This window comes from Botryllus schlosseri, chromosome 10, assembly GCF_051294905.1.
Source record: "Botryllus schlosseri isolate E-star chromosome 10, Bs_hap1, whole genome shotgun sequence".
NCBI classification, from domain to species: domain Eukaryota; kingdom Metazoa; phylum Chordata; class Ascidiacea; order Stolidobranchia; family Styelidae; genus Botryllus; species Botryllus schlosseri.
The window spans coordinates 5,395,459-5,418,479 of NC_137245.1; the positions used below are offsets into that span (position 1 = coordinate 5,395,459).

A 23,021-nucleotide genomic window follows, 5' to 3' on the forward strand; every position below is an offset into this window, starting at 1 on the left:
TAACGCAGAAATTCCTGGGTAACGTAGCCGTATTTCTGATATTGTATAATATCGTTTTATGGTTGTAAACGTTCCATAATAGTGCCATAGAAAAGCGCAAGGCTTCAAATGTGTTGGATATCTTTTCTTCTAGAACTATGTAAACTCCTTGCGTGAAAATGTTCGATTTTGTAGCTGTTATTTGGTAGTCAATTATGATTTTATGACACAAAATTCGACAGTGCAGGTGATCAACTGCTTGATATTTATTGCAGCATTAAGTTAGGTGTGGATATAGTATACTATACCATAGTTGTAGTGTAATGGCAGTTGGTAACCATTGCAGTATTTTGATAATTGATGTCGATTGCAATATATAGAGGATACCGCCATCTTTAAGCCTGAAGAGACAATGACTGGCAGTAAGTTGACGTGTTAGGAATTCAGGAAATGTGCTACATACAGTATATATAATAAGCATCCTATGCTATTGTATGGCTTCTCAGTTGACCAATTCAAAATATTTAGATATATACCTACATTACAAGTTCTTGATCATTCTGTGATGCTGCCAAGTGCCACTACCCGAAGAAAAATGAGCATCAGCTTCAAGTGATGGTGAAACAAACTGTCTCAAGGCCTGGATTACTTGATTGATTGCCTGGATTGGATTACTTTACTGTTTGGCACTGCAAATATCTTGGGTTTCAAGACATGGCTTTACCACATGTATACGAATTAATGATCTGATGGAATATCCCAAAAGAGCCGGACACAGGCAACTAAGAAATTGATGAGGCCCTCGTCAAAAATTCAGCCTGGAGCCAATTATGATCACCACATAAAATTTGGTCATACGGCAAAAGGCAGTGTGGTTTAATGCCAACGGAAAATTTCAGCTGATGATCTGAACACTGACTAACTGTCCTGAACTTCTTTCCCGATGCTGATGTCCGCTTCGAAAATGATATTTCATTTTGCCTATAGCAAGATAACCGCACTTCCGTAGATCCTATGAATCTGTCTAAACAAGTGGCTATGGAGGTAGAGGAAAAGACATCGGCAACGGGCATTAAGTCTCAGCAGTTATTGAACCTGATAAGGTTGACATGCATTTTTCTTCAACAATATCTTAGGATCTGAGTATTGAATGCAAAAAAATAATTGATAAATTGCACTTCGCTTTCCATGTTTATTTGTAAATTCAATGAATCAAAGAATGTAATTAGTTAAGAACATTACGAAGTCAATGAAAAAAGGAACAATTCTCGTCGTAAGTTGTTTGAACCAATATACAGAGGGAGTCAGTAACGAAGTGCTATTTTCCGTGAGTACTCGCGTCTTTATGTGTTGAGGCTACTCCCACTTCTACTTGACATTTTTAGGCAGTACTTTTTTGTCGGACTTGAGATTTTGTAAACTAAAAACTAGCTTTGGCGCATGATTGCATCCCCTTTAAGGGTGAAGTTGTTATAACAACTGGGCAAAATAGCCCCAGTACCACGGTAACTAGATAAATTTTTGGAAATTGCACCTATTCGTAGTGCCATTAATCTTTTGCGTTGATACAGATGCACCGTGCAATGTTAACAGTTATCACCCGGCATTATTTTCCAAAACTAAGCGACCATTGACCAAATCTAACGAATTACTTGACTACTTTTCAGAAATTCATTTCTACTTTAACTTTAAGTACTTTTGACATCTCCTGGAAGTAATTATTTCTACTTGTACTGGAGTAGCGTTACTTCTACTCGGTTACCAACAATGACTACGTTGACCAACTCTGGGTATTGGATGACCGATCTTGTCACTGCGTTGACTTGCTATAAGATCTATTTGATAGTTACTTCCCGTAGTTCGCTGAATATCGCATATGCGACATCAACTATTAATCCCGTGTGATTTTCCAAATCCACTTCAATCGCAGTTGTGAAGTAGTGGTAACAAGATCAGCATTGTATAACACAACAATGAAGTGCACTGCTTTGATTAGTCTTGATGGCGAGTTAATAATAATAATAATAATATAATAATTTATAGAGCGCCGAATATAACAATATATCATTACTACACTAGGGCGCTGTACATAAAAGGCAATAAAATATAAAAGTAAAGGATATGTATAAAAGACGAAGTGCATAGTTGTAGGGCGGAATGAACACTACTCTAGTTCGAACGCTCGTGCGAATAAAACGGTCTTGATTTTGCGTTTGAAAACATATAGCGAGTCACATAGTCTGATAGAAATTGGAAGATTGTTCCACAGAATGGCGGCCGAGGAAGAAAAGGTTCTCTCGCCGTAGGTCGATGTTCTGACTCTTGGAACGGACAAGAGCTTTTGCGACTGAGAACGTAGCGCTCTTCCGGGATTAGAAATTGTCACTAGCTCACGAAGATACGCTGGTGCACTTCCCTCCATGCATTTGAAGACGTACAGAAGAAGCTTGTATTCAGACCTAAATTTCACGGGTAACCAATGAAGAGATCTAAGAATCGGTGTTACGTGATCACGCTTCCTTGACCTAGTTACCAAACGAGCAGCGATGTTTTGGAGTTCTCCCAAAAGATACTTCCGATGTCTTCAGCGACATTGTTTTATGGCAGCACGCCCCTGCTCCCAAATCAGCAGACCGTATATCCTGATCCTTGTGGGTCCCAGCTGCTTCAGTCATATCTTCAATCCAAAATCAGGCTCCACAACAGACAAATAGTACTACTTAACTAGAAAATACTCTTACCGCAATATAAACCAATTGCTCTACTTCAAATGCATGAATTTAAGTACGTATGATAAGTGTTAAGTACTGTAACACGAGTACGTTACCGAGAGATTTCTGCGTAATTCTGACGATATCATTCTAAATGCTTTGTGCAGGATTGACATATAGCATAGTTAAATCTACGATGACTTCTACAACAAATTTCCGAAACGTTTAAAACCAGAAATCAACAGTACACTAAGCGATATTTAGCACTGAAGCAGGTGCGCGAGAAAGTAGCTTGCTAACCAATTTGTGGTTGCTATGCGCTACGGGTCACGTGATCCATGTCCTGCAAAAGGCCTATTGGCTAACTTTACTCATCCATTCTCAAATTCTTCAGCGGTGCCACAGCTTTGCGCTACAGTTCGGCATTGAGCTAACGCGCAATCGGGGATGTGTGTTAGTTCATTTCTCGCCGATAATCCGAACGGAATTTGTGGTTTTGAAAACTGCATACAGGTATCATCATGGCAGCTTTTCTCTCTGAGCAATCAGCACATCGTGCAATCCAAGATTTAAAGGTGTGCTATATCAGGTTAGGCGACTTTGTGAGGGATATTGCTGCCGGCCGATGCGATAACAATAGTGTTTTTGCAATGATACAAACTTTGTATTAAACTCTACGACTCAGACTTGTCCGGCATGGAAAACCTACGTAACTTGAAAATAACTAATATATTGGACTGATATAGATGACAAATTATTAGTAGGCAATATATTATGTAAATGTTAGGATTGTGACAAGGGGGTATTGAGCCCCTAAACTCCCTGGGTACGGAAATGTCTTGACCTCACATATACTTGTTCCGGCTACCACACGAAGTCTGGACGCTATGAAAATTTACATTTAATTTATGCGATATCGCAAAACAATACCATGTACTAAAACTATTTTCGAGCAATTTAGGGGGATAGGCTACATCTCCCAATTAGAAACATACAAAGAAACCTGTAATTTTTGATAGTCAATTGTCGATCAATTGTATAATGATGCATTCGATTATTTTACTCAACGTTCGTAATCCCAGATGGTCCCAGGTATAGTTTCTTAACCGTGGTTCCCTGAGACAGTCTTAGGGGCTCCCCGGAGGTCAAGATACTCGCTCACCTCATACTTATGATTGATGATGACACGCCCGTCTTGGCCATCATTGATGGTTGCATTCAATGATGCCCTATCCGTATAGTCAAATTGTGACTGTTGTCCTATTGTACGTCGTTTGCAGTGGGAAGGTTCTGGTTCTAGATCGAAACCCCGTCGGTCTGAAATTTTTGTTCCATCCCCACTATTTATCAACTCATTTGAAATCAAGCAATTGATATCACGCTGTTGCATTTAGACCGAATGGTACGACGGCACCTCCTAAGGCAAAGACTCGCATACTTAAACTGGTCTCTGAAAGGAATGACAGAAAGCACGCTGATTTGCAATTCCATATGATAATTTGGATTCGCGTGAAAATCATATTTAAATGTTTTATTTCTTTTACCACTCTGTTGTGCACCGGTAGTGCACCATAGTAATGTATTAGATGCGAAGTTAGCTTTGTAATGTGGTAAATCTCGGGTTTCCAAGGTTTTATATGTTAGCAACTGTCCCTGAAACGGTCCGGGTACGACTGCCGGAATGAGTAATATTATTTAGCAGTGTCGCGAAACAATATCATTGATATTTAAAAATGGTTTTCATATACATAACTGATTTACATCATCTTACGAATCTAGGAAATTTTCTATACTGCAGTTTAGACCAATTAAATATTAGACTCGGCAATCAACCCCTCTGACGCTTAAATTCCTGAGGTGCGGCTCGCAACAGATTCAATTCTGAATGCAGCCCTCGAGCTGCAGTTTACCCAGCTCTGGTTTCCTATAAATTTCTTAGCGTGTAATTCTGAATTTTTTTAGATGCTTGCGTGGACCCCTATCAGACAAAAATCTTTGAATTGCGAGATTTGGGTAGCTGATGACTAAACAAAATCATCACATCAGCTCAGTCTTGAAACCTGCACGACGTGCAGTGCAGTTACACGTGAATCTAGGCCACGCCGTCAGAACTCCACCGATTCTCAAAAGCCTTTCCCTATATTTTGGAGTCACTGTGATATCACCATATATTCAAACATTACAATGTCACTGTAACAGTATTGCGTTTTGGAAATCCGCTTTCTCCTCAGGTATTGTGCTTGAACACATCTTAGGGAAATGTAATATCTTGAATTATGATTGTACGATGTTGTTTTTAGCCCGATACCAATGTTTCATGTTACGTTACTTCATAGGTATTCAACGGGGAAAACCAATGTTGTTATTACTACAACACCAATCTTTCTTCTAACCCGAAAGACGTTCTCCCTGCTTCACAACAAAGCATAACGTTATTTATGAATTTAATGACACTGTGAAAATAGGTACAATTACAGTGCCGTATCAGACAGCATATTTCACCCTCAATCAGATCCTATATATCGAAGGTACCACAAAATGATACGTTGACTTTTGAACACAATCAGGTCATGGTCAGGTCATTATTCGATCGGGAAGCTCTCGCTTGATAATCCAGCATGTGTTATCGATAAGAGATATACTCCTTGTAGGCAAAAGGTCGAAATTTATTTCATTTGTATGTTCTCTAGGTTTACCACCACATCTATCCACAGTATCGTGAAAATGTGATTCCCCATTGTGAATTCACGCCTGGCAGGAAAAAAATCACATTTTAAAATATTTGAAAAATATTGTTGCTGCACTAGGCCTAGCAGTTGCATGTTTAGTTGTAACACCATGCGAGAGTATACAAATGCATCAGAACATCGTAAAAGTTGTCGCGTGAGAATGTTGCATCTAGCGGACATATTTAATGTATCACAATTGGAGACATTCACAAACCAGATGAGGCGCCAACACCTCGTCCTGTCGTCCGTAGTACACATAAACCAAACCGTGCCTCTCATATAGCTTGGTCGTCTTTATTCACTAGAAACCAGGTCTGCGACTGCCTGTTGGATTCGGATAACAGAAATAATCTCTTTGTATGTATGGCATATAAACATATTTACGCCTGATGCATCTTAGAGCTAGTTGAGTTCAGTGCAATTTATGAATTACCAGGTTACTTCACGTACCGGTATTTCATTTCAAGAAAGTGACGTTTGAATATTAGCTGAGACTGAGTGACATATATTTCATTTTATAGACTGTATTATCATCGATCTACGTTATAACATGCCACGATATTGCTATGTACCTGGTTGCAAGAGTCGGAGAGGTGGCCATTCATTTCCTACGTCACCAGTGCAGCTGAGGAAATGGACAGTAGCAGTTAAGAGATCTGACCCAAAAACGAAACAACTTTGGACGCCTGATTTGAGTAAAGATAATGTTTGCTATGGTCATTTTCTTCCGAGCGATTATGAGCCGAAAATGAAACTTAAAAGACTGAAAAAGGAGGCAGTGCCAAGTGTCTTTGAACATGATAAAAAAGCACCACTAAAAACTGCCAGGAAGACGAACAATTCAAACCCATTTAAACCAGAGCCTACTGAAATAATTTATTCCGGAACACATAGCGACCAGGAATTGACAACAGACTCGGAACATGTGGGCATTCAGTGCCAACTGGGTGCTTCGATGCCAAATTTCAGTTTACAAAATATCAAGGATGACCAGAAAGCAGTTCAGTACTTCACTGGATTTGATGACATCGAACAGTTTCTGTTTTTTATGGACATTGTAATGTACGATTTGGATCGATTGGAGTACACCTGTACATTGCTTTCAAATGAAGAACAAGTTTTTACGACACTGATCAAGTTACGACAAGCTCTTGATCATCAACTGCTTGGCTACATGTTTCATGTCTCAGAAGCAACAGTTTCCCGCATCATTAATGCTTGGATCAAGCATATGTACAGTCTATTGTCAAACTTACCAATTTGGCCTTCAAAACAAGTGATATTGGATACCATGCCAGATGATTTAAAAAAACTCTATCCATCAACGAGAGTAATTATTGACTCTACAGAAATCCCAATTGAGAAGCCATCTGACATCCATGCACAGTCCATTACATTCTCAACTTACAAGAATAGGAATACCATGAAAGTATTAATAGGTATTACACCCAAGGGTGCTGTTTCCTTCATAAGTGACTGCTATGGTGGATCCGTTAGTGACCGCAGCATTATTGAGCAATCTGATTTGCTGGCCGACGCCAGAACAATGTTTGAAAAAGGCGACAGTATCGTGGCTGATAAAGGATTCCTAGTGCAAGATTTGTTTGCACCATTCGATGTAAAAATCAACACCCCTACTTTGATGAAAGGCATGACTCGGCTCTCTCAGGAACAGCGGCTAGATGATTGCGCGATCTCCTCAAAACGTGTGCACGTTGAAAGGGTTATTGGCAGAGGTGGTCAAAGTAGTCAAGAAAGCTACTCAAGTAGAAGTAGAAGTAGCGACGAAGAAATCTACTCAAGTACAAGTAGAAGTACTTCTTTCATAAGCAACCTGAAACTACTTGAAGTAGAAGTAGAATTGTCTGACTTTAAAAGTACTCAAGTAAGTAAGTATAGTTGTGAAAACGATCCTGATTAGAGGGGTTATAAAAAGGTGCAAATTGAGCTATGTGATAGGTGACGAGCTTGATTCATATTGATGCATAGCAGCAGGTATCCAATTTTCGATAGCAGCGCACATCGTGGGATGAAAATGATAGTATTGATAAGGAAATGCGATGCTAATCCTCTGTTTTATCCAACAGCACGTTTTGGAAAATAGCATGGTATGGCTCCATCCCCCATATTATAAGGCCCGTAGTTTAGACGAAGAGCAATACGGAGAAGTTGTATAGGATACGGTGTAAACACTTTGCGCGATTACTAAACGTTAATAAAAAATATGGTGGACCGTAATAATGCCATATTGCGTAGCTTTATTTCCAGAAATTAAAGGCATTACTGCACTTGCTTTTATACTTCAACATGTATGTTATCCAGACAGAAGAACTGATATTAATTATAACTCAAAGTATATGATACTGGGAATAGAAAGTGAAATATTAATACTACTTCTAAAAGCAGAATATGTATTTCATGTTTTTAGTCTAGAAAGTTTCAAAGGTGGTATGCTAAAACAGCTCTAAAACTAAAAAAAGTCAAAAGTCCACTCTTCCAGATTAGGACACGCCATGGACATGCTAAATTACGATATGACAAGAAAATGCTAGATTGCGAAACATCAGTTTCAAACGCTATGATGAGCCATATATACTGTGATGAATTATTTCATATGGGCGAAGGGCGACAATGTGGCGTGAACGGAACCACGCCAACCCTCCACCTAAATAATATTCACCGATACTTTCGTGAAATCATACTGGTCACTCCGTATCCACTGCGCGCGAAGCGCGACGAAAATTCTGGGCTCTACTAAACTTTTATGAAAATTAAATGTTAAAACTCCGTGATAACAGCTCCGAAATTCCTCAGGCTATCTTCCTGATTGAAAGATTGAACTACTTCTACTTGACAAACTGAAAATAGCGACAAGTAAGTAAGTAGATCACAAAATATTAGGAAGTAGAAGTAGAAAAAAATCAGATCTACTTGAGTAAGTACCAGAAGTAGAGGAAAACTACTTGTAAAAGTAGAAGTACTTCGTTACTGACCAGCTCTGGTTATTGGTTATGAAAAGACATTCAAAATCATTTATAATGTATTGCCTTACAATCTCCTGCATTTGGGAAATGAAATAGTCTTTATCTGATTCATGATAGTAAATTTTAGGAAAGGCATAGTTTGATATAACAGCGTTTGATGCTTTTACTAATTTGTGTTTGATTAAGTAGAGTTGGTCAGTGTTGATGATTGTTTACTCTCAGTAATGCATGGATGTTCTTATTTCCACTTTAATATTAGATCCCGCCATAATAAACCTAAATATCACTCTTTTGGATATGATGACTGTACTGAGCGCGTATTACTACCTAGGCGCAAGTTGGATTTTAATTTACTAAACGAGATACAAGAAAACTCCCAATATATAGGTAATTAAAATGTATCATGGAATTTGGAAATAACAATAATCAACACAACGGCAGAAACAGCTTTAGCTCGGAAAAATATTTTATCAATGCCACATGGCATTCAGCAGTTTTTCATCTTGCGGTGATGCAATCTTGACCACCAAAAAAGGACGCCAATACATTTCGTAGAAATTTTGCAGCTTGGGAATCATAAATTTGGTAACAAATTCTGGGTCAAACTCTATATACTCAATGTGGAGATCACGAAATGTATTTAATACAAAATAACGTAGTTTTTTCTCAGCGCAAGCCATTTGGCCTTGTACTTGGGCATACCATTTATGAGTTTTCTTCAAATGATAGCCATCTGCAGCAGTCACCAAATATGGAAAAAAATTTCCGGGTGTTATTAGCTCATCCCTTGCCGTGTAGGGGCACTTGACCTCCAACACACTATCAGGGAGAACCAGACCATCAGGTGTTGCTGCAATATATGGATATTCTGGATGTATTATGAGTCCAGACCTCGAGGTTTTTCGACCGGACAAATGGGAGAAGGCATCTATCGCGGCTGTTTCATACAAACTCCCATGTATAATGGCATCTGATCTTAAATCACTATTGTTGTACATCGATTCGCACAATTTCCACATGCCACGTCGATCAGTAGCGGATAGGATTTCTCCAAATCTTGATGCTGTTAAGCGCCACTTCCTTTCAAAATACCACCGAGGGGATTGACGTTGCTTGATTGTCGCCTCAAATATTTCTACAGCTTTCTCTGGTGGGCACTTAAAATTTATCAACATAATTTGGATTGAGCATTGACGTGAGAAATATCATACTTACAGCAAGAGCTTGATCAATCCAGTACTCCCCGAATGGCCTTTCTAAATAATGGTGATCAATCATTGCAGCATGCATGTCTGCTCTCTCAAATATATATTAGAAAGATATCGCTGTTCCTGAGGTCTTGCAATGATTGATTGTCTTGCTGCGTACAAAGTCGGTGAATTTGCTATCGGAAGAGTTTTCATTTTCATTCGGCGAAATTGAGTTCCCAAAAATGTCACTGATTTTGTAAGTTTTACCGAAATGAAAACATATGAAAGTTATCAACCTTCATGTATATAAACTATAAAGTAATACCTGAACTTCTTTGAGAAGGATGATGGAACGTTTGCAATGTTTCTGTGCATGCCTTTGAAATTTGAACAGTCTTCGACTGCTTATAGTCCAGCAACATCAGAGCAAGACATGATAAATGCTTGCAAGTTGCATTTGGACCGCTTCCTCCTGGGCATTCACATTCACTGAACAAGAGTTCCCCACTGTTCTTACAACATATCTTGCTCCAATAACTGACATGCCTCTTCATCGATGCTTTAGCAATGGCAGTGAAGTAGTGTAAAGTCTCAATCAATAAAGCTGAGCAGGCCTTCACGCACATCCCTTCTAACATCACTTTTCCTTTTTCCAACGATTTCACTGTCTTCGATCCTTCCTTTCTCCCAAATTTAATAAAATACGCCTCAATAGAGCATCCTGAGAGTGGTGGAATTAATTCAAAATTCACTGGTTCATAACCAAATTTGGGCCACTCTAGTAACTCTGTACTCCTGACGTACGACGTTCTACCAAAATCATCATTCCTGTCATAAGCGAGCAGCCTGCAATGCAAAAAGTGACATTGATCCAGAGTGTCATTACCAGTTGGAAAATCCATAGCTGCTCAACTTACGTAGCAGCCTCTAGAGGCAAGCTCACATGCTACAGCTTAGTTCGGTCTTAATCTGCACTTTTTCAAATATAGTTGCGTATTGCACCATGTAACTAATTGAACTTAGATTGTACCATTCTCACGGCGTCATATCTGATCAAAACTAGCTCTATATACAACCACATGTATAAATAAATGACTTTCATAACTACCTTTCTATAAGTTTCGCTTTCCTGCCACATGTCCGAGCATTCGTACTGCCCAGCTCTTTTTTGAGATCGTGCACCGTCCATGAAGAATAATCAGTCGACATTTTCTATTGCAATAGCCACAAGCTAGCTAGGATATCAAAATACAACAAATGAAGACGACGTTTATATTGGTATCCATTGTAAACAGTGGATCACTAGGACGAGGTTCTGGCGCCCCCAAGTGTATGAATGTCTCCCATTATAGGTAGAATATTTTAGAATTTTAGAAAGACTGATCTTATATCAGATCATTGGAGCAGTACAGCCTAATCCAGATTTCAGGCATACTCCTGATAACCAGGCTATTGATCATGTCATTACCAAAGTCAAATTAAATAAGCGTTCGATTTACCTTCGAATATTGCTACAGATCTATAACAAGTTGAATATAATGATCAGTGCGCCATGGCAATAGATATGTCAAATTCCCGAAGAATCCATTGGTGTTACGGCCGCATTCAATTGGCGATAATAACAAGGATAAAGATACCCCAAATGTCTCAGGATGTAACTAACGATACATCAAGAGCAGTTCCAGGACACGCAGGGATTTCAGGTAACGAAAAAGCAGACAAATTAGCCCGAGTAGGCTCGTCAACGCAATATCAATCGAGCCAAACTCCAATCATTACCGTGCCAGACGCCAAAGCCGCAATGAAGAGAGTTACCCAGGAAATCTGGCAACGCGAATACTCTGCCGATGAACGAGGATCCCACTACAAGCAATTCCACAGCACACTCACCACAGGACCCGAGAAAAACGGCCGTGTGTCACATCGAACGCCTGATATTTCGACTACGGTCAGGACACTGTGGAGTAGCATCCCATTTATTCAGAATCTGCTGCTCGGACTCCCCGATGTGCGAAGAATGCGATGTCATCGAAACAGTCGACAACTTTTTGATGTCGTGCATTAAATACGACTTTCATCGATCATTTTTAATAACCTCTAGCAATCAGTTAAATGTACCGTTCACCATACGCAACCTACTCTCGTCATCGCAATTGTCCACCGCCGTCGCTGAGTTCGTGATAAGTTGTAATAAGTTCATTTAGTTACTGCTTGATTTGAATTTCCTGAAGACCGTGGCGCACAAGGCCATAAATGGCGAAAAGCACCACTCATGTTTGTGATAATAATAATAATAATAATACATCAAGAGCAGGGCCGTAACTGCCGCACCCCACTGAGCTCGAAAGGGGCCCAAAATTATTTCGTGAATTAGCATAAATTTTACAGTATTTTTGGTAAATTTGTGCAACTTTTTACAAAAATTTTTCGCGACGCGCGCGATTTCAAGTTACCAACTATCTTTAATACAGGGTACTCTTCCTCCAAGAAAAAATAAGCAACATTTATAGAAATGGGCATATAGGCGTTGGCCATTACCGCGCCACGACGCACCAAGACATATAAAGTTTTAGGCCATGTAATATGCGACTCCAGGAAGTGTGCCAGAACGATCGGCAGCGAGAAAACCTTGGCCGACAGGGACTGCCCTTATGTTGACCGAAAACTTCGTTATATATACAAAATACATATAGGTTTAATTGTCCATAGGTTCCTAAATGACTGGCGCCGAATGTTCTTGTCTTGGCAATCTGAACCTCACATTACCAATACCATCCCGCAGGGAAAAATTATATGGCAGTGAAGAAATACCAATTTGAAATCGCGTGAACTTTTAGTTTAGTACGTTTGGGCGATTCTATATTTTTTGATAAAGCAGACAGGAGGTCACGAAATAACATCATGTAACGAAGTCATATCAACGGGTCCGCCCGCCCGAATATGTTTAATTATTATTTACGGGCTCTACAGTTTCGAAGACATCTCACTCAGCTATACCGGTAAATCTGAGCAGAGAGGACAAGAAATTCATAACAATATATATGCAATTACCGATCTTATTGACCGATTTATCATGAATTATCAAAAATTTTCGCGCCTCGCGCTGGCCCACGAAACGGCACCACTATAATTTCGTGGCAAAAGCGAACAACGTGATGGGGGACGGTTTATCACCTTATGAAAGCCCATGACTCAAGTTTTATTGGGGGGCCTGACGAAGTGCTGTTTCGTTCCTGCCAACGGGTATTCACCCGTAGATGTTTAACTATTATTGAGGGTTCCTGCCTTTTTAAACACACCTCACTCAGCTCTACCGGTAAATCAGATTACGTGAGCAGAGAGAGGGTAAACATTAAGAGCAATATATATGCAATAACCGATGATATTGACCGATTCAGTCATGAATTATATAAATTTCGCGCGCTTTGCGCGTTTAGGCGACAAAAGCAGACACACAGAAGGGAAACCAATGTAGATGACAAGCAGCGGTAAACAGCGTATAACCTGAGGGGGGTCTGGGGGGCGAAGGCCCCCAGAAGTTGGGTTTATCACCCTATGGGGGCCCAAGACCAACGTTTTTTTTTGGGGGGGGGTGACGAATTGCTGTTACGGCCCTGATCAAGAGTGCAACACAATGCCGACGGTTGCCATACCGACCTGCTTCGATATCTAAATAAGCTACGCGACACAAGCTAAGCCCTTTTGATATATTACCATTCTCCGTACAAGTTTGATAGTTTATTGCGTCCGTGGTTGTACCAAGTCACAGCGTTCCGTGTCACAATAAGTCCTTCTCTGATTGTAAGTTGTAACGTTTGACGCGACTCAATTAGAGTCATTTCTATTTTATCACACCTTGAGTCCGAGTTCGAGTAATTCTATAAAAGGTCGCGTTCAAGTCCAATCACAATTTTCAGACACGAATCATCAACGGGTCATGTTTTACCCGCATATACAAGTAATGTGACGTAATAGATGATTTTACTCTGCGTGGTAACTTTTGAAAGTGATTTAATAGTGAAGTTTGATGAGTAGTTTCGGGCTGCTGGAGTAAAATTGGAGCAAATTTCCAGTTCTCAAATTGAAAAAAAAAGATACTTGGCAGATAAATATTATCGAATATTCGTAAGTCACAATGCCATCACGGGCCGCATGCGGCCCGCGGGCCAGAGTTTTTGTGACCTCTGATCTATAAGCTCATTTGTAATTTAACAATTGGCGTCATGAACAATACGATGATGACTCTTTCAAAGGTGAAGCCTCGCATTGCTGAAATGGTATCTGAAAGAGAATAGCAGAAATCACACTTATTTTCAATCAATATTCATGATATTATCATCGTTTTCATATTCAAGCGATCCAGAATATCGTCGACTGACATTCGTCACGGGGGTAATCGTCTGCAAGTAGTATAAGAGAATCGGAAAAACATATTTTAATGGATTTGTTCTTTTACCAATCTGTTGATGCGCCTGGGGGATTTTGTACGCCAGTATTCTATACTAATGTATTAGATGTGTCGTTAAATGTGTTTTGTGGTGTATTTTTTATGACTTAATGAAAATTTGGGGTTTTGTGAAGGCTTGAAGATTGGCATAAGCGTTCCACTTGTTACTAAAGGTTATGGACCACTGCTGTAGAAATTATGCACTTTGATTTGGAAAACATAATATTTGCAAAATCATTGGGTTGACTCCTAACACTGGGTTTCAACTGCCGTGTGGGAGTATAGATAATTAGGCTATAAGGATAGATGTAAAACACGTGACTGCCACTGTTCCGTAAATCCGTAAATTTACACCTTTTTCAGCAGTAAACGAGTTTACATACGTGTTCGTAAAAGTAATTTACTGTTATTGACGCTTTATTCAATTACTGACATGAGATCGTAAATCGATTCACCGAAAGAATCCGTAAATTATTTCATTCGTCACATGTATGGGTGGACAATCTGGACATTTATTGTGGCCAAAAAGAAAAGATTTTGATAAAATTGTAATTTCATATACAGTAGGGTTACACTATAGTTCAGTGTCTCCCAAACTTTTTTGAGCCACCGCCCCCTGGACAACGTATAAACTGCCAGCGCCCCCCGACCCTCCCTCACCACGCCTAAATCAAATGAATGTTGTTTTGCATTTATTACAGTTAAAACGAGAGGTATCAAGCTTGTGTAGACTATTGTTATCATCTTACTCGTCATATTGGGTTTGAGTTTTGATTAGATAAATCTCATTCTAAAATCTCCAGTCTCCGCGTCCTGTAGCCTACTGTCAAGTCGGTTTCTGCTGTGAGTCAAAAACCTTGTCACGGTACTGACACGTTATATCAAATATGAGCGGGGAAGGGCAACAACAAAAAATAAGTCACCCCGACTCTAGTGAGAGTATTTCTATATGATTGAATAGTGTATCCAATACGATTGATTCGAGATATTGAGCTTCATTGAATTCAAAATTATTCTACCTGCACTACGACGTAATCAGTTCCTCAATCATATCATGCTCGGAAACTTTACATGATGTAGGCCTATTGATAATCCGGTAAGGAATTTCTAATTCTAATATATCCCGGTATCAAACCACCATATCCTTGTGCAGTTTTCTAAGATGATTGATTTATGCTTTTCCGTCAGAATCTGGTATTCGAGCTTGGCCGGTAGCTCATGCAAGATTGAGAATTGGAATAGTTCACGTCTCGCAAAATTTCGGTGAAATATCACGGGCTTATCACTCAATCCGGACAGTGCTGTTTTCGTCTTTATCAGGGTTCATTATTACTAAGAACGGAAATAGGCCTATTCTACTCATAAATTTCGTGGCCTATTTTACTCATAAATTTCGGAGTATATGCCAGACAAGTAGGCCTAGAAGGGATATCACTTCTCGAATCCAGAACGTCGTGTCGAAGGCCTCGGTTGCAGCACTGTGGATAATCCAAGATCGTTTGAAGTAGGGATTAAAGTCACTCAAGGCAGATTCTCTCATAGAACCACCACACCTGGTAGTGAGTAGGGCTGGGCACAGACTTGTAAAAACTACTGAATTTTCAAAAAGCGCAACTAGAACTAGAACTAGAACTACTCAATTTTTAAGCCTCGCAACTATAACTATAACTAGAACTACCCAATTTTCAAATTACGCAACTAGAACTAGAACTACTCAATTTTCAAAACTCGCAACTATAACTATAACTAGAACTAACGAAATTTAAATATCGGCAACTAACTAACTAAAACACAACTAACTAAATTTAATTCTCAATCAACTCATTTTTTTTTATTATATTCGAATTCGGCGTTCCAGACTTCCACATGAACGTCGGTACAGCGAAATTACTGAAAAATCAGACGTACAGAACTTTTCTGTAATCAGTACAGAATAAACTAAACCATTTTCTGCAGCGGTTATACTGATTGCAGTGAATCAACATGAGTCGCGAAAATGTTTTTCCGTTGAATTTTGCCCTCTTTGGAGAATACAAAATCCCAGCATGCGAGAAAGCCCTTCCACTGGGCGCAGATGTCGCGGTCATCCCAAGAAAATCTTTCGCCAAGTTCCGTAATTCTGGCAAGTCGGTCATATTCCGCCAACAGTTTAGCACATTCTGACCCAGGAGTAGTCGCTGATCTCAGGCATACTTTTTCACCTCATACGCGCCAGATTTAACTTCAAGCGACACTGACTTGGAGGTAGAAAGTTGAAGAGTGAGATTTTCGGTAACTTGTGGGTTGGGGAGCCAGGAGGAGACGACCCAGGCAATTTTTGCAGTTTCCTTTGTAAAGATACCTTGGGCGAATCCAGATCGTCTTCTCTCTGGGCCTGGGCAGGCGTGGTCGCCATCATCATCACGAATCAAATCTCGTAAGTTTAACAGACGCGACAGCTTAGTTCCGAGATAATACTCGCCAGCGCACAGCAGGAGATCACTAGTTCACATTCCAATTAGTAAGCAACCTAAGCGGGAGATCGCGTGTCCCTGCGCACTGTCGATTGATGTAAATTTGCCTAAGTTATCAGTGAACTCGGCATAATCAATGTATTAACTATGATCCAACAATGAGCATTTGATCCTTTGTCATGATCACATTAGTAACCCTCAGTAACCTCACTTGTCACGCGAGGAGAGTTCTCCTCGCGCAGGACACACGAGTGTTTTCTAGTTGTTCGGCAACTAATATTTTTTTGAAATGCACAACTAAAACTAGAACTAGAACTACCGAATTTTCAAAATCTGCAACTACAACTAGAACTAGAACTACGGAATTTTCAAAATCCGCAACTACAACTAGAACTAGAACTACGGAATTTTCAAAATCCGCAACTACAACTAGAACTAGAACTACTCAAAAAACTGTTAGTTAGTTGACCGTCAACTAACTAAATGTTTAGTTTGTACAAGTCTGGCTGGGCACAATGATTCGAGTACTCGAATCCGAATCGAGTAATAATTGTAATGATTCGTGCTGAGTATCAAAAGACGAGTTTTTTGAGTACTGAAATTATACGCTCCTTCCTACTGCAAGTTAATTTATCAACGAGAATTGTAGTTTCGATACTAATTTTCACTGTTGAAGCCTTGAAACCTTGATTCGCGGTATCGTAGCATACGAAACATATAATAAAAAGCTACGAAGGTTACTGGACGGGGCACATTTCCGAAGTCATGATTATCCGTCAACATTGTCACCAATTGGAATAAAATCGGCATGGCTGAAAAAATACCAAAGTATCTTCAATGTGATGGATAACAGGCATTCTATTCTTTGTGGTGGCATAAACGGTACATATTTTAAATATGACTTATTATATTCGTTTATGATGTCATAATGTGTGATACTCGACTCGACTCGACGCATATTACGTGATTCGGAATCGAATCACTCAGTTACTCGATTTTGCCCAGCCCTAGTGGTAGTGACCAATAACTGCACAAATGCTTTGTAGTTCTGGCAGCACACGTTTTCTAGGGCTTCTGCAGACTGCTCAATTAGTCCATTGATGGGCAGGATCTGAATTGTCAAGTAACAATGGACTTTTCCGGTACAGCTGATTAAATATAGACGGACGACCCTAAATTGCCCTGAGTGAATCGGTTTTGCATATTTACTGCATATTTAGCTGCTTTATTCAACAACCGTTTCAACACTGCGGAGCAGTTGCTTTATAAGCCTATACCGCCCACATTTCCTCAGAGCGCCCCCCCCCCCTACCGCCAAATTTTATAGCCAGCGCCCCTAATCACCCATTTAATCGCCAGCGCCCCCATCACGCTAGCAAACGCCCCCAGGGGGGCGCTGGCGCTTCCTTTGGGAACCACTGCAATATAATGTAAACAATCTAAACATGGAACTATGCATATTGCTCACAGTAGCCTACTTCATTCTCAATATTTAGTGGACCAGTGCAAAAATGATGTCGGAACCATATATTTGATTTCATTCATATTATCACTGTAAATGCGGTATGAAGGTCACTAACGACTATGCATATTGCACATAGTACTTTTTTTTTTTCGGGAACCCGCAGGTATCCACAACTTTATTGCACATGAAAAGTGAAGACACATAGTAAATCAATCACATAGGCTAATAAAGTGACACAAAACTATTACCCCACAAAAAGCTAGTCTATGTCCTTTCGCGGTGGACGGGGCACCTAGTCCCTTCACATCCTCCTCTTCGGCACATAGCCTCGTTATTTCCACACAGGAGTCAATATCCTTTTTCGAGCACATAGCAGGAAAAGGTGGTGAGAACAGTTGAAGTAGACTGTTTGCTCTTCAGACAACCTTCGTTTGTGGCTCCCGGATTCTTCCGTAAGAGGCAGTCTGCTTCAGTGGTAATACCAGTCAGCTTGTCCTTCGTATTATACACGAAAGAAGTGTTCCAGTACGTGAGTGCCACCGTTTCACGATAGTGGGCCGCGATCGTGTTGTGCCGTTGAAGGGCAAATCTGAGTAAGCGACGAGTCGACCCCCGGTTGCCAAGCGAGTATCGTCACACCTCTCTGGTACATCTGGTTGAATGAAGTATTGGTTTCCCCATAGTATATGGTATGCCTTTCCCCGATTTCTCAGGCGAGCATACCTTAATACAACCAAATACTCCAATTTGACATATCTATTGCCATGGCGCACTGATCATTATATTCAAGTTGTTATAGATCTATAGCAATATTCGAAGGTAAATCGAACGCTTATTTAATTTGACTTTGCTAATGACATGATCAATAGCCTGGTTATCAGGAGTATGCCTGAAATCTGGATTAGGCTGTACTGCTCCAATGATCTGATATAAGATCAGTCTTTCTAAAATTCTAAAATATTCTACCTATAATGGGAGACATTCATACACTTGGGGGCGCCAGAACCTCGTCCTAGTGATCCACTGTTTACAGTGGATACCAATATAAACGTCGTCTTCATTTGTTGTATTTTGATATCCTAGCTAGCTTGTGGCTATTGCAATAGAAAATGTCGACTGATTATTCTTCATGGACGGTGCACGATCTCAAAAAAGAGCTGGGCAGTAGGAATGCTCGGACATGTGGCAGGAAAGCGAAACTTATAGAAAGGTAGTTATGAAAGTCATTTACTTATACATGTGGTTGTATATAGAGCTAGTTTTGATCAGATATGACGCCGTGAGAATGGTACAATCTAAGTTCAATTAGTTACATGGTGCAATACGCAACTATATTTGAAATAGATTAAGACCGAACTAAGCTGTAGCATGTGAGCTTGCCTCTAGAGGCTGCTACGTAAGTTGAGCAGCTATGGATTTTCCAACTGGTAATGACACTCTGGATCAATGTCACTTTTTGCATTGCAGGCTGCTCGCTTATGACAGGAATGATGATTTTGGTAGAACGTCGTACGTCAGGAGTACAGAGTTACTAGAGTGGCCCAAATTTGGTTATGAACCAGTGAATTTTGAATTAATTCCACCACTCTCAGGATGCTCTATTGAGGCGTATTTTATTAAATTTGGGAGAAAGGAAGGATCGAAGACAGTGAAATCGTTGGAAAAAGGAAAAGTGATGTTAAAAGGGATGTGCGTGAAGGCCTGCTCAGCTTTATTGATTGAGACTTTACACTACTTCACTGCCATTGCTAAAGCATCGATGAAGAGGCATGTCAGTCATTGGAGCAAGATATGTTGTAAGAACAGTGGGGAGCTCTTGTTCAGTGAATGTGAATGCCCAGGAGGAAGCGGTCCAAATGCAACTTGCAAGCATTTATCATGTCTTGCTCTGATGTTGCTGGACTATAAGCAGTCGAAGACTGTTCAAATTTCAAAGGCATGCACAGAAACATTGCAAACGTTCCATCATCCTTCTCAAAGAAGTTCAGGTATTACTTTATAGTTTATATACATGAAGGTTGATAACTTTCATTTGTTTTCATTTCGGTAAAACTTACAAAATCAGTGACATTTGTGGGAACTCAATTTCGCCGAATGAAAATGAAAACTCTTCCGATAGCAAATTCACCGACTTTGTACGCAGCAAGACAATCAATCATTGCAAGACCTCAGGAACAGCGATATCTTTCTAATATATATTTGAGAGAGCAGACATGCATGCTGCAATGATTTATCACCATTATTTAGAAAGGCCATTCGGGGAGTACTGGATTGATCAAGCTCTTGCTGTAAGTATGATATTTCTCACGTCAATGCTCAATCCAAATTATGTTGATAAATTTTAAGTGCCCACCAGAGAGCGCTGTAGAAATATTTGAGGCGACAATCAAGCAACGTCAATCCCCTCGGTGGTATTTTGAAAGGAAGTGGCGCTTAACAGCATCAAGATTTGGAGAAATCCTATCCGCTACTGATCGACGTGGCATGTGGAAATTGTGCGAATCGATGTACAACAATAGTGATTTAAGATCAGATGCCATTATACATGGGAGTTTGTATGAAACAGCCGCGATAGATGCCTTCTCCCATTTGTCCGGTCGAAAAACCTCGAGGTCTGGACTCATAATACATCCAGAATATCCATATATTGCAGCAACACCTGATGGTCTGGTTCTCCCTGATAGTGTGTTGGAGGTCAAGTGCCCCTACACGGCAAGGGATGAGCTAATAACACCCGGAATTTTTTTTCCATATTTGGTGACTGCTGCAGATGGCTATCATTTGAAGAAAAATCATAAATGGTATGCCCAAGTACAAGGCCAAATGGCTTGCGCTGAGAAAAAACTACGTTATTTTGTATTATATACATTTCGTGATCTCCACATTGAGTATATAGAGTTTGACCCAGAATTTGTTACCAAATTTATGATTCCCAAGCTGCAAAATTTCTACGAAATGTATTCACGTCCTTTTTTGGTGGTCAAGATTGCATCACCGCAGGATGAAAAACTGCTGAATGCCATGTGGCATTGATAAAATATTTTTCCGAGCTAAAGCTGTTTCTGCCGTTGTGTTGATTATTGTTATTTCCAAATTCCATGATACATTTTAATTACCTATATATTGGGAGTTTTCTTGTATCTCGTTTAGTAAATTAAAATCCAACTTGCGCCTAGGTAGTAATACGCGCTCAGTACAGTCATCATATCCAAAAGAGTGATATTTAGGTTTATTATGGCGGGATCTAATATTAAAGTGGAAATAAGAACATCCATGTATTACTGAGAGTAAACAATCATCAACACTGACCAACTCTACTTAATCAAACACAAATTAGTAAAAGCATCAAACGCTGTTATATCAAACTATGCCTTTCCTAAAATTTACTATCATGAATCAGATAAAGACTATTTCATTTCCCAAATGCAGGAGATTGTAAGGCAATACATTATAAATGATTTTGAATGTCTTTTCATAACCAATAACCAGAGCTGGTCAGTAACGAAGTACTTCTACTTTTACAAGTAGTTTTCCTCTACTTCTGGTACTTACTCAAGTAGATCTGATTTTTTCTACTTCTACTTCCTAATATTTTGTGATCTACTTACTTACTTGTCGCTATTTTCAGTTTGTCAAGTAGAAGTAGTTCAATCTTTCAATCAGGAAGATAGCCTGAGGAATTTCGGAGCTGTTATCACGGAGTTTTAACATTTAATTTTCATAAAAGTTTAGTAGAGCCCAGAATTTTCGTCGCGCTTCGCGCGCAGTGGATACGGAGTGACCAGTATGATTTCACGAAAGTATCGGTGAATATTATTTAGGTGGAGGGTTGGCGTGGTTCCGTTCACGCCACATTGTCGCCCTTCGCCCATATGAAATAATTCATCACAGTATATATGGCTCATCATAGCGTTTGAAACTGATGTTTCGCAATCTAGCATTTTCTTGTCATATCGTAATTTAGCATGTCCATGGCGTGTCCTAATCTGGAAGAGTGGACTTTTGACTTTTTTTAGTTTTAGAGCTGTTTTAGCATACCACCTTTGAAACTTTCTAGACTAAAAACATGAAATACATATTCTGCTTTTAGAAGTAGTATTAATATTTCACTTTTTATTCCCAGTATCATATACTTTGAGTTATTATTAATATCAGTTCTTCTGTCTGGATAACATACATGTTGAAGTATAAAAGCAAGTGCAGTAATGCCTTTAATTTCTGGAAATAAAGCTACGCAATATGGCATTTTTACGGTCCACCATATTTTTTATTAACGTTTAGTAATCGCGCAAAGTGTTTACACCGTATCCTATACAACTTCTCCGTATTGCTCTTCGTCTAAACTACGGGCCTTATAATATGGGGGATGGAGCCATACCATGCTATTTTCCAAAACGTGCTGTTGGATAAAACAGAGGATTAGCATCGCATTTCCTTATCAATACTATCATTTTCATCCCACGATGTGCGCTGCTATCGAAAATTGGATACCTGCTGCTATGCATCAATATGAATCAAGTTCGTCACCTATCACATAGCTCAATTTGCACCTTTTTATAACCCCTCTAATCAGAATCGTTTTCACAACTATACTTACTTACTTGAGTACTTTTAAAGTCAGACAATTCTACTTCTATTTCAAGTAGTTTCAGGTTGCTTATGAAAGAAGTACTTCTACTTGTACTTGAGTAGATTTCTTCGTCGCTACTTCTACTTCTACTTGAGTAGCTTTCTTGACTACTTTGACCACCTCTGCCAATAACCCTTTCAACGTGCACACGTTTTGAGGAGATCGCGCAATCATCTAGCCGCTGTTCCTGAGAGAGCCGAGTCATGCCTTTCATCAAAGTAGGGGTGTTGATTTTTACATCGAATGGTGCAAACAAATCTTGCACTAGGAATCCTTTATCAGCCACGATACTGTCGCCTTTTTCAAACATTGTTCTGGCGTCGGCCAGCAAATCAGATTGCTCAATAATGCTGCGGTCACTAACGGATCCACCATAGCAGTCACTTATGAAGGAAACAGCACCCTTGGGTGTAATACCTATTAATACTTTCAT

The 23,021-nt window shown here is 39.7% G+C and overlaps 1 protein-coding gene across 1 annotated transcript in view; it reads right to left on the reverse strand.

Annotated features, from left to right (window-relative positions):
* Positions 1-18,705, reverse strand: part of LOC145448434 (Golgi-resident adenosine 3',5'-bisphosphate 3'-phosphatase-like) — a 253,019-nt gene extending 234,314 nt beyond the window's left edge. The window contains exon 1 of the mRNA XM_080326822.1: positions 18,682-18,705. The gene's annotated coding sequence lies outside the window, so the exon portion shown is untranslated. The remainder of the gene's footprint in view (positions 1-18,681) is intronic.
* Between the last annotated feature and the right edge of the window lie 4,316 nt (positions 18,706-23,021).